The sequence below is a fragment of the Belonocnema kinseyi genome, chromosome 10, assembly GCF_010883055.1.
Source record: "Belonocnema kinseyi isolate 2016_QV_RU_SX_M_011 chromosome 10, B_treatae_v1, whole genome shotgun sequence".
NCBI classification, from domain to species: Eukaryota; Metazoa; Arthropoda; class Insecta; order Hymenoptera; family Cynipidae; genus Belonocnema; species Belonocnema kinseyi.
Genome location: NC_046666.1, coordinates 114,515,504 through 114,522,027, shown reverse-complemented (window position 1 = coordinate 114,522,027; position 6,524 = coordinate 114,515,504).

Sequence of the window (6,524 nt, the reverse complement as noted above, 5' to 3'; positions counted from 1 at the left end):
AGAGGGAGCTCTTCTTAATATTTTGACACCAAAATCATGTCGATACACCTTACCGACTGCGAGTAAAGCCACCCACGCTTTAACTTGACAGACTGTAGTTGAGGGACTCACTTAACGCGAATTATATTAACAAATCACTATTTGTTTCGTTTTCTAATTCTGGGATTTTGTGTTAATAATAAATATAAGTACTAAATGATATAAGGCAATTGTAAAACAATTTGTTGGGTTTAATATTTGTCCAATAAATAGTTTTCCATTAAGACAAAATGAATATTTTAAAAGTTCTCAAAAATACCCCATCCGTATTTTTTAATTTCTAATTCCAATAGAGGTGTGAAAGATTTGGCGCAGTACTTAACAAGAGAATTTAATTTAAACGATAAACAATTGTAAAAGGTTAAAAACAAATTAAATCATGATTTTCTCTCTCATTTTAAAAGAAAATGGAAAAGTTCAGCATTTATTAAAGCTTGTTTCGACAACAAGTTGCAGGTTGGTTGAACGCATATTTTATCGTGGAATTTCAACCTGAAAGTAATGTAAAATGCGGAAGGCCAAACTCAGGTGACTTTGTAGAATGTTCTACTTCATCAAAACGAAGGAAATGAATGGATATACGAGAAAAATATACTGACATCGAAATAAGAGAATCTTTTTTACGCTCGCCAAATCTATGTGATAGGAAGAAAGTATCTTAGTTCATGAATTCAATTTTACCTTCCAATGAAAATGAAAATAAGAATGATTTCCCGATTCCTTGCACATAAGAAGAAGCGTTGGTGTTAATAGAGGAAGCTGATTTGTCTAAAAGTCAATATCACATGATCCATATGTAGGCAAAAAAGAGAAATGCTTACATTTACCCAGCATGCGACAGTTTGGCAAAAGATAACGAAGAATGTTATCCACATTCGATTAAAGTAACGGAAAAGGGTTTTACAATCGGATTAAAATCTTTATTAGGTTATACGACATCTCGGATTCTTAAAGATCGTGATAATTCTATTCCATTTACGGGCACAAGGAAACCTCATAACTTGGATAATTGTGAAATACGGTTGTGATGGTCCTTCAAGTCAGAGCACGTACAAACAAAAGAAAGATGATCCAGATATGGTGGAAAATAGTATCTTCACGGTTTTAATGGTACCACTGCGACTTCACTTAGAGGATTCAGCAGTTTCTGTCGTGTAGCAAAATTCTAACTCATCATCGACATCATATTGCAGGCCAATACTATATGAATTCGCAAAAGAAACTCAAGAAAAAACCAATTCAGTAATATCATCACTTCAAAAAGAAATCGATAAAATAAAGCCCACTATGACTATGCTACGTTTGTCAAGCCACAACTAAAGGGATGAATAACTTAGTTAGAGTCAAAGGCAAAGTTATAGATATGAAGTCATATGATTATGGATTGTCAACACCAATGCCGCTAATGTGATATTATAACTGCACCGGGAATTTTTAAAATAAACAAAGGTGTCATATTACATTACAGTTGTAAGGAAAGAACCGTTTTATCATGTACAATTTGAAGAAATTATGATTAATACCTCAAAGCATGTATAAACAATAACAATATTGGACCTATATAAGCCCCCGCACAGCCCTTAGTTTTTTCAGTTGATCATCAGCATATATGGAGAGCACTAAGAAGAATATAGATCTAAAGATTCGAATTGAATTATTTTTAAAAAATATTCAAGAATTAAAACAGTTCATAAAAGTTTGTTATAACGTTCACGATCTATCAAACAAATTTAATAGACCGTGGGCTCACAACGTAAATGGGAGCGTGATACGGATAAGGCCAATTTTCACATGAGATGTTCGTCTGATGATGAGGAATGTAAAAATGGGTGTCTGGCAGGTGTGAGTGGATGCGTTCACCTGTGGCGACCTGTCAAAGGTGCGAATTTTTGGCACTTAACTTACGTGACTCGGATAAGGTTGAAAATTGGTGTACATGAAAGGGCTGACATTAGAAATAGCACCTGCGCATTGCCAGACACTTACCTGGATGCAAAAGTGTTGCCAGGCGGCTTCGAAGTCGCCGGACATTCAGGTGAAATTTCTTGAAATTGGTTTTACAAGAAAAAGTTTGAAACAAAAGTTGGCCCACTCCCAGAGATGCATATTTTCATTGGTATATCATTTTTGGATAAAATTGATATATTTGGAGAAAAAATCCATTAAAGAAATACCATAATAATAAAAAGCCCTTTTTATTGACAACAAGTGATTTTTTCGAAAATTATTAATAGACAAAAGGTACTCTATTACAGGTATACTCCAAGATGAATAACAAGTATTTATTCAAAATGTTAATATTTACCAAGTTATTCGCATTTTTCCTTCCTTTTCCCATTTTTTCAATCACCTGCTAAGAAGGTGTGCTCAAAATTAGTACACGAATAAAGTAAGTCTTGTGCAATGAATTGGCGTCAGCCACTTTCAATTAAAACAATAACTTATTCTGCTATAAATAATCATAATCAGTGTCACGTTCTCAGCTTCTGATTATCGTAGAAAGTTGTAATAAAGATGAATATGATTATAAAAATTAAACAACATTCAATGTACCTTTACCGAGGTTCTGGTGGTTCCGAACCCACCTTAAGCTGTAGGTCCCCCCCATCGTGTACTTGACTGCAACCCAGTCCGTCAATGATGGGGTAAAAACCAGGCTTTGTCCAATATGTCTGGGCAGACTGCTCACATCAGATCACTTGATTGCATTATAAAAATGCGTCCGTGACTGTTGATATATACCGGGACAGCCCCGTACAAAATGATCAAATAAAAACCAACTCTAACCAAAAATGCCTTCGACATATTGGGCAGTATAAGCCTGTGACAACATTTCGCCACAGAAATGTTTTTTTTTTAATAATGGAAATAATAGGGATAAAAAAGTTTGTTTGTAATTTGTTTATGAAGTAAATTGTAACTATTGGGAACATACGAAGAGTGTAAATTAACAAACATTTATTTAAAAAATTTAATTTGAATCATTTTGATGAAAAAAATTATTTTCAAAATAAAGATTTCAAAGTAATTTTTTATTTCAAGTCATAAAACGTTATTTTAAATTTCAGGTTTTGTATCAACTTTATTTTTTTAATTTTAATTTAGTGTTCACTATATTAACAGTTTACTTCGTAAACAGATATTTTTGTAAAACAAAAACAACGTTTCTTATATATTTTTAATATATTTATTTATTTTTAAAAATCATGTAAAGAACTTGATTAAAATAATATTAAAATGAAATATTCTTTTCAGCAAAAAAAAAAAACTTTCAAATTGCATAGAGATACAGTAAAATGAAAAAAATGACTACTCACATGTTCAAATGAAATTCTGATCAGATTTTTTTTCTAATACTGTATATAAAGCTACAAAAAAACTCATAATTCAATTGAAAAAAAATAGTGCTGACAAATTGAAATAAACAAACGAACCCGCACTAAATGTATAGGAAAATGGCTTTCGGTGGATTTAGCTGAAACTTTGTAATTTTTAAGGTTATAAGTGCCGGATGAAATATCCGTTTAAAAAAATCCAAAAAATGGACAGTTTTAGCGCTATGCGACGCTAAGTGCTCAATATCAGTGAATAAAACGAATTACAACAGATTATGTTACAAAAGCGATGTCAACATAGAAATCACGGTTCAGATCATGGTCTGTCATATTTTCGCCTACACCGTTGACTCATATATCGCGCTTCTCAAAACGATCAAACGCGAAGCGCCCAAGATTTTAACTTGATTAATTCATCACTTTTTTAACGGCAGAAATGGCACCCAAAGTAACATTAGTAACTAGTGGGTACATTCCGATAATTACATTGTACTGTTATCAAGAGTGCCGAACGCTAAGCGCTCATGATCAGTGAATAGAACGAATAACAATAGATTGTTACAAAAGCGATGTCAATATAGAAATCACGTTTCAAATCGTGGTCTGGCATATTTTCGCCTACACCGTTGACTCATATAGCGCGCTTCTCAAAACGATCAAATGCTAAGCGCCCAAGTTTTTAACTTGACTAATTAATCACTTCTTTAAAGGCAGAAATGGTACCCAAAGTAACATTAGTACCTAGTGCCCACATTCCGATAATAACAGTGTACCCTTCGCAAGATGGCCGAACGCTAAGCACCCATGATCAGCGAATAGAACCAATCCCAGTAGCTTTTGCGAAATATTAAACTATTTGTGGCTCTTGATCCGGGTTCGCTTGTTCACCTCTATTAGCAGCGTCTAGAATCCTTTGTAGCAAGGACGTTTGAGGATACTTTACTTGTTTCTGGTGACGTGCATAACCCAGGAACCATAAAATGCTTGCAATATGTGCGCAAGTGCCAAGAGTTCTGGCCCCTGGCTTACATGTGCAGTAATAACCAAGAAGCGTTTCGTTATTGTCTGGTCCTATGTCATCGATCTCATTGAACGCTATCCACAGCTGGGAGCTTGCCGCATTTCGGAAACGAGAAAATACTCGTACTCTGATCAAACCAGGTTCATTAAGTCGCGTATCTAGTTGAAACTCCTCATCTTCTTCTCGTTGCAGCTTGTCTTGAACGTAAGATGGGGCATGTTCTACTTGATACACGCCAATTGTTATGTCGCGTATTTCTTCCAATGTAAGGCGAGGAAATTGTGGCACTTGAAGTTCATGCAGGCGATTCCAATTTGCATTTCCGTAGCGCATACTGTCCACTTCTACGCGCGCTTACACAATATTTGGCTCACGAGCTCACGCTATGGATTCTCTTGCAAGCTCTGCTGTAGCGCCTTGCATCTCGATAACAGGATGGTATCGATTAATTATGGCACCAGCAATACAAAAGAAGTCCCTTAAATTGTGTACATGAGCCATCAGAATGGTTTTCTCGAAGAACTTGAAAATGGACTTTATGTGGCCATTTCTGGATTCCACTATCCATCTAGATTTCGTTTTTGCCGAGCTTCGTTTGCTTCTTCCGTTACCAATTGACTCTGTCCTTGTTGGAGAAATGGTGGTATCTTGGACATAATTCCTAAGCGTTCTAAAAGTGGTTGGGCATCTCTATATCCACGGTGCTCTATAAAATATCACCAATGTCGAAAAATTCTCTCATACCTTCCACATCTCTTTCAAATTCGTTAATGAGCATTTGTGCGTCATTGTTTCGCGATTCAGAAAAATATGGTCCTTGTACTTCAAGTATGTATCCACCTGGAGTAACAATGAGAGCAGGTTTTACCAAGTGACGTCCTTTAAGTTTGCAGAATGACTGTCGAAGTACGCGAAAGTCACTGCTCTTCTGCATGTAAGCATAAGTTCCATCGATGATAGCAATAGCTCTGGGAATTTCTGTCACGTGTCATTCAATGAATTCCTCTCTACTTATCGCATTAAATCCAATGTTACCAGGCACAAATAGCTGCATTAAAGACTCTCTTACAGTAGAAATGGCCATGCTTGTAGCTTGCCGGCTCGAATAATGAAAAATCACTTTCAGAAATTCATCAGAAAGACCTTGACGCATTTTGCAAAGGAAAGTCAGCAGATCTTTTTTCCTTACGTATCTGGCACCATGTCCATGTAACTGCGGAATAGGATCACAAAATGCACATAATTATCCAAATTGTTCCTTTGTTACAGGAGCAATAGCTTCAAACTCTTCATCAGTGAAACTATCCTCATTGTTAAACGCCGCAGCCGCATGAACATTTGCTTCGTTACGAAGTTGCTGCAAAAACAAAAGTAACTGCTGTCCCGGAATCCTATACGGTCTATTAATCGCTTGTAGTCCAGGAAGTAAGGGGCCTAAGATGAAACCATGTTCATCCAAATGATTTAAGCATGCTCTTGTTTCTTCTGGAATGAAAATGCCCATGAAAATAAAAGCGTTAGCTCTACATCCAATTGAAAGCCTTGGAGTATTAACATCAGCATTACAGAACATGCAGGTTTGCCTGCCTGTTTGTGTAAGAACATTCAGTTTTAAACAGCCTGGTTAACGTTGGAGCTCCTCTATCTCATTGCGAATTGATTGATTGCAATTGAGACATAACCTACTATCATCGGCGACTTCAAGAGGTGGTCTTCGAAGTTGAAGGCGTCTAAAAATTGCAATGTTTTTCCTATCAGGATTATTATTTCCATCAATTCGAGCTATTTGTCCTGGTTGATAGACTCTATCGCACACACAGCAATTAGCTCGAACTCTGAATGCCATTTTTTAAACCATAAGAGAAACAAGCTCTTATGGTCTTGAAAGGCAGAGGAATGTATTAATAAGACGAAAGAAAGATTCAGAAACAATAAAATAAAACAAATAAACAAAAGAAACTAAACACAAAAAGGGAATAAAAAATACAAGACAAGTAATACAGAAGGGAACAGATAGGAATTTTTTCCTAAGCTTACCAATAAAATCACTATCCGCTCTCGAGACCTTTCACAAAAGAAATGACAGGCATACCATCGTCAATGGACATAATAAGTGAATGCTGTTTAAT